The following is a 9,989-nucleotide window of genomic DNA, read 5'->3' on the forward strand; positions in this document are numbered from 1 at the left end:
TATATCCATTTTTTGTCTAGTCAAAGATTGCCACGTGGCTCAATTAAAAATCGCCACGTCATTAAATGAAAGACCCATCCCTATCATTTGCTAAATGGTTTATAAATACCCTCCGTCCATCTATCCATTCAAAAAAACACACTCCATCAGTTCTGCCGTTAGTCGTGGGGGTATTTTTGTTAATAGAATTAACTTCGTGTGTTTTTTTGAACGGATAGATGGACGGAGTATATTTTTTTGAACGGATAAATAGACGGAGGGTATTTATAAACCATTTAGCAAACAATAGGAATAGTTTTGGCCCTTTTCCGTTCTGTAATTGAGTCCGCGTAGCTAAGTGGATATCACTTGGGACTGGAAGGTATAAACATGCATGTGTGTTTGTGTGTAGCATAAACAACCCTGACTTATTATTACTGAAAGGAGAGCCACCTTTCATTAATAGCTGGCTCAAAGTTATTGAATCATTTTTCAAATTAATCGGATAATATTAGTAAAATTTGTACTATATGATATTTGAGAGATTGGGGTGATTTAGGGTAGTAGTGTACATATGAGATTTGTTCATACACCTAGCTGTATTGAGGCAATAATCATGAAGTCCATTGTCACTTTTTATTATTATTATTATTATTATTATTATTATTATTATTATTATTATTATTATTATTATTATTATTATTTTACAGTCTTGGGACTTGAAGAACTTTAATTGTTCAGAGCCAAAATAACTTTAACAATAAATATGTCTTATAGCCACGGAAAAATCACTCTCTACATAAATAAACTTCCATTAATAAATTCACGTAATCAAATCAAAAATTACCATAATCACAAAATGAAATAAAAAATTAAAATAGTATATTGACCTCTTTATACTATAGTCTAAAGCAATAGACAGAAAGAAAAACTTAAAATTAGTTCGGATGCAAAAAATAAGCTCTAGAGGGATAATTTTGACGGGACTCTTTCTGTAGAGTACTATTTCTCGTTCTTTTATTTATATTTAGGTGCAAATATTTGCCTTTCTTTATTTGTTATGTTCTTAGGAATGTAACACAGTTGATTCTTTCTTAAAAAGGTAAGTTCCTCTTTTATTTGGATTATGAATAAGAATTCTCGGAATTGAAAATATTTGATTCCTTCTTAAAAATATATTTTCCCTTTTATTTATGTTAGAAATTTTAGGGATGTTCTTAAAATTTTTTTTATTCAGTTTAGGTTAGAAATTTTAGGAATGTATTTTTTTACTTTAAACACAATTTAATTCCTTCTTGAAAAATTTTAGTTTATTATAAAATTTTCTTCCGCGAGTTTCCCTTTAAATTTCAAAGATTAATTTATCTTTTTATATAATTTTTCCTCCCTAAACTTTAATATTACTTGATCATTGCATGTTTTTAAAGTAACTAAGCCTGAATAAGATATGACCATATTGCATATTTTAACACAATCTAAATATAAATACTGACTAACTTAACTAAAATGATTATATATGCAAGTTTAGACGATGTTTGATCTTTCTCATTCAAGTATTATGGTAATATAATGACATTGGTTTTCTGCATTTAAAAGATTTTTTTAATTTTATTTTTGCACATTAATTGATTTACAACTTACACACACACACACACACACACACATATATATATATATATATATAATATTTATATAATTTAATTATTTTTATATAAAATAATATAGTATTAGGGTAGGTTGTCTACATCTCACCTCTTGGGGCGCGGCACTTCTCTGAACCCTATATAAATGCGGGATGCCTTGTAGACCTGGCTGCCCTTTCATTGATTAAAGATATACGTGCAACGCACATACATAGAGACTAGTACTATATTAAAAGCACGAAAGTCCTTAGCGAAATGTCGTTCGCCTTTTTTACCATTTAAAAATAAACTTTACATTAGACAAAATTGTAATTTGGTTATTATCCTAATATATAGGACTTTAAATTAATTTATTTTTTATTATTAAATATTTCCTTATTTGAATTATGTAAGAAATCCTAATATTAAGGACTCTAAGGTAGGTATTATTTGGGGAAATAGAAGTAATATTACGTTTCTTTCCTTGTGTATCTGACGACAAATTTCTACACAAATACGTTGCACATTCATTCTTCCTATATTAGGGAACTTATAATTCTAATAACATATACTACTAAAAGTAAAAGTTTTGGTACCTGATTAATTATATATTTTAATTATTAATATAGTTTTTAAATATACAAATTTGATAAAGAAAATAATATATTGTTCGAATAGGAAAAAAGTTCGAAAATAATATATACTCCCTCTGTTTCATATTAAATGAGGTACTTTCCTTTTTAGTCCGTTCCAAAATAAATGACACATTTTTAAATTTGGAAATAATTCAACTTTAAACTCCTCATTTTACCCATTTTACCCTTAATGAGAAGCTTTTATAACCACACAAAAGTCATGGCCCCACAAAGCTTTTAACACCACAAATTTCAAAAGTCTTTCTTTTTTTCTTTGAACTCCATGCCGAATCAAATTATCTCATTTAATTTGAAACGAAGGGAGTATCTTCTATTATTTGCACGTGTACCTATATCAATAAATATATAATTTTTAATAATTATGTAAATATTATTAAATGATATGGTTGAGTTATTGAAAAAAAATTAAAAAATATAAGTTCCTAAAAATAATGAATGTTAACCTTACTAAGCAAGCTCAGTAAAATTATTGACAGAGCTAGCTTAGTTCTGTCAATAAGTCAAACACAATATTTACGTAATTTTTAAAAATTAAATATTTACTGATATAGGTACACGCGCAAAACGCGTACCTTAAGACTAGCAGGAAAGGAAAAGTGCTAAACTACTACACTCATATAGTTGAAACAAAAATAAGGACTTATGTAAATATTAATTTATTATTTTAAATATTTGTAGCAAAATATATCACACTTTTTTAGTGTGTTCTATTTGAACACTTTGACTAGGCCTTTACTTTGTCATTTAGACACAAAATTGATAAGCATCGAAACACAAAGGAGCGTGTAATTCACACGTCGTGGTAACGAATAAAACACAGACACGTGGATTTAACTAAAACAAAAAACTTTTAGAAAAACAGAAGAAGAAAAAAAAACTAAACGATAAGCAAGAACCATCGGAAAAAGGTTCTGGCCGAGGTCTTCTTCCATTCTCGTCAATCATTCATATTTCTTTCTCCATCTCAGTTGGCTTTCCACATCCAGATTTGCTATAAGGTCTCCTTTTTTTATCTTTTTCAAATTTCTCCTAGTTTGCTCGATTGAAGAAGGTTGTTAGTGCAATATCGAAAAGAGTACCGGCTCTCAAATTTTTGCTTCTATTTGCCGATGTGAAGAACTGAAAATATCTTGGACAGAAGCAAAATCAAGTAGCAGACTTTACGACTACGAAATCGATCAACTTAGTGTTTTCATTAATTTTCTGCGTTGAGGTTGGGCCTGCTGTGTCGTCTCACCACCATTACCGACCAGCTGAAGCTCTAAAGAAAAAGGACTATGATCAGCACTTGTTTGAGAATCCGCTTGCAATCCAGTATCAGTAGGGACTTTAGATGAGTTACTTTTGCACCAATTGTTGCTAAGTAACTGTTGGAGAGTTCAGTGTATCATTTTGTCGAATATCTTGTATGCTCGGAACAACTGAAATTTCTTGTTGTATTATTGTGGAGTTTGTCTGGATGAAGTCGGTGGAAGAAAGCTTAGACACATTCTCCATGACAGCAGAAAAGCTTTTCGCATTGGTTTTTTTCTATTTGTACGCTGGAACTCCATTTCCGGCCAACTGAAGCTTCGTCGGTGTTTAATATAATGTCGGAGCTGACATTTCCGTCAGTAAAATGGTTGCTAACAGTTTATGAGTTAGTCAATAATACCAGGAATGATTCCTCGAAGATGTTTCAATCCACTGGTGACAAAATCAAAATTTTAATACCGCCTGTCAACGAGCTCTGAAACCACCAGGAACACTTCGATTCACCTTCACTCGTTCGAAGCTAATTTAATAGCCCCGTGAAACTGGAAACTAAATCAGCTCCAACATTTTAATCGATAGCAAATTTTGGATTTAATATCAGACTAGCAAAAATAACATTTTCCAGCAAGAAGTATGAGGAGCTCATTTTCGGGACCATTTCACGCGCTTGACAAATGTGAGTAACACTTAACACTTAGAGCTCGTTTGGATTAGCTGATTTGAAGTAGCTGATAAGCATCAGGTGCTGAAAAGCACTTTTAAGTGCTGAAACTGATTAATAAATAAGCAATTACGTGTTTGGGTACAAGTGCTGAAATTGATAATAAGTTGTTCCAGTATTTGATAAAAAAAGTGCTGATAAGCTCTTTTCTGTTAAAATGACTTAAATAACCTTAGAACTGTTTACACTTATAAGGGTGTAATTTCTTCAAAATTTTAGATTCCAGAACGATTCAAATACAAAATATTCTATTTGTCATTTTATTTTAAATACAACTGTGCTTAGATAAGATAATTTTTACGATAAATATATTTTTTTTTATGATAAACATATAATCATAAGTTATAATAATTAATAAATTGACAAAAGTTTCTCAGTAAAAAATAAACCTAAATAGGACAAATTATTTGACGAGAAACAAACATTGTCTTTATCACCGCAACACTTAGAAAACAATACACCATAAGTTTGATATGTCCTCATTTATTACATACAGTTCAAAGATTAATAAACAATCACATAGATATAAGTATGCAAAGGAACAGAGAATTTGCTTATCTTAAATAGTCAATGAGAATTGTAGACTTGAAGAGGTGGGGGGGGGGGGGGAGGGGAGGGGGGTTCAGTTTGAATATTTGAGACAGTGAGTATCGATGTAGGAGTTTTGTTCTAAAAGGGAATATTTTAAGGATAAAATAGTAAAAATCTTGGTCAAACTTAAAGTGCTTATAAGCTAAAAATTCATAAGCTAGGGGTGACCAGCTTATGGCTTTTGGCTTATTTTTGACTTATAAGCACTTTTAGCTTTACCAAACGTGTAGATAAGCCAAAACGTACTTATAAGCTAGTTTGACCAGCTTATAAGCTTAGCCAAACACCATCTTAATTGGGGAAGGAGACAAGTTACTGAATAAACTGATCGTTAGTTTGAAATTTTTCAACAAATCACAAAATCTTGAGAACAGCTGCCGCATAATTTGGAATGAGCCTCCATTCTCCACTTGAATATCAGATTTTTATTATATGGCAAAGTTCAGACTTGTAACAAACGCATAACTCACATATTAGTAATAACAAAAAACTCAAATTAGGTTGAAACACAAAAGGAGAAAATGTAAGAAACAAGAATCCATGTCAAACACTCGAGAACTTGCTTTTATTCCATCCATCTGTACAGTATGCACTATGAAGTTAAAAGCTGTGTTGCCTTTCTCTAATAGAAAATATGTCTGCAATCAAGCATTCACTTATTTCTCTTGCCAAAGTGGGACCGAAATGCTTCTTCTGCCTATTTAATTTCCAAACGCCATTTGCATCCATTCATATCACCTACAACAATAGAAAGGTAACAACAAAAATCTCTTATTGCAAACTGATAACAAACGGGTATAAGATATATAAAGCTAAATAAAAATCCAATCCAAATAGAATACTAAGCATAGAATTGTAGATCTACTTTCTGCAATTACACAGCCACCTGTTGATATATTTTCTTGTAAACATAGTTAAGAAAGCTAGTCCAGAATTCCTAACCCCAAATCACTATATAACCAGTTCCCTGCTTACTAGCTATATTACAAAGAAAAGCCAAGCAAGAATAGCATGTTAACCACAGACTGCTTAAAGTATTGGGTAACACTTCAAAAAAGAGCAGGTCAGTTTGACGTAAAATGAAGCATTCGTTTACTGTTACTTAACAAAAGATGATTAGTTTAAGTTCTCACCAAGCTTAGGGACACTTACTGTGGACAAAAAAGGGACTAGATTCATCAAGCTCGCCCTTTTCTATACACATCTGCATGGACGTAGATGTTAGCTGCTAAATCCCTTGAGCTTAAAAGAGTTAACAATACATTGATTGATTGATCAGTGAGATAAAGCAAAAAAGAAACTAACTTGTTCGAAAGTACAGAGGGAAGCTTAAATGACTTGCTTGCTCATACGTTCTGCAATGACTTGCTTGCTCATACGTTCTGCTATGCCAGGAAACATAGTTGATCCACCACTTAGCACAATGTTTGAAAATAGATTTTCCTAATATCAACAACGCAACTCATGATTGAGTTGTAGGCTTTTTCATGAATTCCTATCCCTTCCATTCCAACCAATGACAGTTGGAAGAGGATTTCAGGGCAACGGAACCTCTCAACACCAATATTAATGACTTCACCATCAGGAAGCTTATAGCCCTTCTCAACTGATGAGATGTATTTTTTTGCCTCCTCAATCTCTTTTTCAAAATCCAGTGCAACATAAGCAGTGTTCTCCTTCATATGACAAAAAACATCTTTTTCAATATTATACTTGAATGTGTAACCACTCTCACAGAGAATCTTCACGAGATAATATGTAAGATCATCACCAACAAGATCTAACCGCGAGATAGCATGGAGAAGTGCATGTCCCTCATAGATGGGGACAGTGTGGCTCACACTATCACCAGAATCAACCACAATACCTTGTTTGGAAGCAACGAAATTAGTGACTAATCAAATCGGTAGAGAGAACTAGAATATGTTAGTGTACCATCTACAGCTTACCAGTTGTACGACCACTAGTATACAGCGAGAGAACAGCCTGGATTGCAACATACATGGCTGGCACATTGAATGACTCAAACATGATTTGAGTCATTTTCTCTCGGTTTGCAAGTATAATTTGTGTAAGATATCAGTGGTACAAATACAGAGAAAAAAGTGAAAATTACAAAATCAGCTTAATCTGTGAGCATTGGTGCAGCGGGTGTTCATTCAAGCATTACCAAGATATCTCACTCATGTTAAAAGCCCAAAACATGGATTTTCCAAAATTCTTAATTACATGATCAGGATGATAAAGATAATTGCATCCGACCAAAACATATTCAACAAACTTTGGATCAGAACCACATGAAATCATCATCCTAAGGGTGTGTTTGGTATGATGGAATTGAAGCTTATCTTGATAAAATCAAACCCATGTATTGCTAGTTCAGTAGTTAGTGTGTAAGAGAAAAAACAAAAAACTGGTGCACAATCTAGAATTTAGATTAAACCATTGCAATGGATAAAGAACCATAGTAGAGGGGCAATTTTGGACCTTTTCCCTTCAAAAATCATCTTTCTTTTTCTTGAATTCCCGTGCTGAGCCAAAGTGTGTCATATAAATTGAAAACAGAGGAAATAATAAATGTCTGGCAATGTTTTTTTAAGTGCCAAAAGTGTTTTTTTGGCCAGAAGTATTTTTTTTCAAAATTAAGGTGTTTGGTCAAGCTTTCAGAATGAAAAAAAAGTGTTTTTGAGTAGAAGTAGAAGTAATTTCTCAGAAGCAGAAAAAAGTGATTTCTCCCCCAAAGCACTTTTAAGAAAAATATACTTAAAAACACTTTTTAAAAGCTTAAGAAAAATATACTTAAAAACACTTTTTAAAAGCTTGGTCAAACACTAACGGCCGGTCAAAAGTGCTAGTCAAATTAATCAACCAAACACAAACTTCTTCTCACCAAAAGTACTTTTTTTTGAAAATAGCACTTCTCAAAATAAACAGATTTTTGCATAGAAGCCCCGCTGATATCCACCAAACACCAAATGAGTCAAGCTAGTTTGACCCACTTTTAGACTTACCCAAACACCCTCCTAAGCATGTTTGGTTTGTATTACATTATCGAATTAATATAACAATTGTATCACTTCATTAATCATATTAACTTTCGATCATTGTACAAAAAATTAACTTTTCGTTTCAATACACAAATGTTACTACTTCATTCGATCAAACAATCTATTACATATGTTTGGTTTCGTATGCTGTTATACCTTTATTGCTAATTGTAATGTTTTATCATACAACTTGCAACTTGCAAATCGATCATGGTGTAATTTTGCAAAATCTGACAAATTACTCGAAGAAAAGGAGGCGAATTATAGCAGTTTGCTAGCACATTACTTTGGTAACACTTAAAAAATTCTTGGTACTTAAAATGGTCATGAATTGCAAACGGGGATGTACACGGACTACTCTTTCTAGTCGGGCTTCGACTGCGTAACCAAGCGAAAAGAGCTTATTTTCCAGTAAGGCCAAGCAAATCTGCATTCGCATCTGCTTTCAAAAAAAAAAAATATAACCAAATGTGTCTAACCTAAAAAACAATAGAACAAACATAAGTCGCAGACGATCCACCATTTTCATGGCTTACTAGCCAAATCACTTGAAATAAAAGCATAAACCCGAGCCAGCAAAATTAGAATGATAACGGAACAACTAGAAACTAAAATATCACACTGCTCACAAGATCGGGTATAACTTGGGAAAAGAAACTGATCTCTAGTTGAAATATATATCGTCGATCTCTCATTAAAATAGAAATCATTAGATGGAAGTTGACAAGAGAGGATATAAAAGCTCACCAAGCTTAAAGACACTTCTTGTGGACAATTGAGGGACCAAATCACCATACGTGCCCTTTGTTATACACATCTGCATGGGACGTAGGTGTTAGCTATTAAACCCTTTGAGCTTAAAAGGGTTAAAAATTGATCGATTGACTGATCCTGAAGTAAAGCAAACAGAAACTAACTTGTTTAAAACTGCAGAGGGAAGTGCTTTGATCCCCCAATCCAGGTGCTGTACTTCCTCTCAGGTGGTGCAACCACATTGATCTTTATGCTGCTTGGAGTAAGGGCAGTGATTGCCTTGCTCATACGATATATTATGACTGGAAACATAGTTAATCCACCACTAAGAACAATGTTTGCAAATAAATCTTTCCTAATATCAACATCGCATCTCATGATTGAGTTGTAGGCTTTTTCATGAATTCGTGTCGCTTCCATTCCAACCAACAATGGCGGGACAAGGACCTCAGGGAAATGGAACCTCCCAGCCCCAATTTTAGTGACTTGTCCATCGGGAAGCTCATAGCCCTTCTCAAATGAAAATGAGCTATTTTTCCCCAATTTTGTAGTTACTGTTGGCAGGCAAAGGGGTTCTGTTCCCAACATACAATGTGGCAAAAAAGACCAACTCAATGGGGTATGGAAGGTTCCATCAGTATGATCATTCAGGAAGTCCGGCGTAGGACGTAAGTGGCAGGGAGAAGTTCACACCAATATCAAACAAAATAGTTTTATAGGACAGATTTTATCTTATAAATCCTTTTAGCTTGATGACTTCCCCTTAAAATCTAATAAATAACTCTCCCAGCGATCAATTGTCCCATCAGTCTTTGACTTTTCCCTTGTAAAATCACTTGTGAGCCAGTACACAAACAAAAATTTAATGTTCTTTTAGTGAAGACACTTATACAGATAATCAGGGCCAATTATCATTTCAGGTACACCGCAAAGCATTCCATATTGTCAGAAAGGTCTCATCTTCCTTCACTTTGTGAGGCAGTTAAACAGTGTCGTGAAACAACCAATGCACGTTCTTATTTTTTAACCACTTTCATGGTCAACAAAATTTTAGATCAGAACTACATGAAATCATCATACCAAGTGTCAAACTGAATCAAGAATAAAGATTAGTTAACCAGTTACACGACAAATAGTTGAGCAACCAATAACAAGAGCCAAGCACATAACCAATATGATCAACTCATCAACAGACTGCAAGTGAAACAGAGACAAATTGAAGCTTACCTTTATGAAATCACAACCATTTCTTATTGCTAGTTCAGTATTGAGAGTGTTGAGAGAAACATAGACTTTTCCTGGTAAACAGAAAGAGCCAGAAAACAGGGAGAAAAAAGAAGTGGAAGCAATAGATAGCGGATCTATA

General features: G+C 33.2%; 1 pseudogene; it reads right to left on the bottom strand.

Annotated features, from left to right (window-relative positions):
- Positions 5,639 to 8,891, bottom strand: LOC109232085 (annotated as a pseudogene).

The sequence above is a fragment of the Nicotiana attenuata genome, chromosome 9, assembly GCF_001879085.1.
Source record: "Nicotiana attenuata strain UT chromosome 9, NIATTr2, whole genome shotgun sequence".
Classification (NCBI taxonomy): domain Eukaryota; kingdom Viridiplantae; phylum Streptophyta; class Magnoliopsida; order Solanales; family Solanaceae; genus Nicotiana; species Nicotiana attenuata.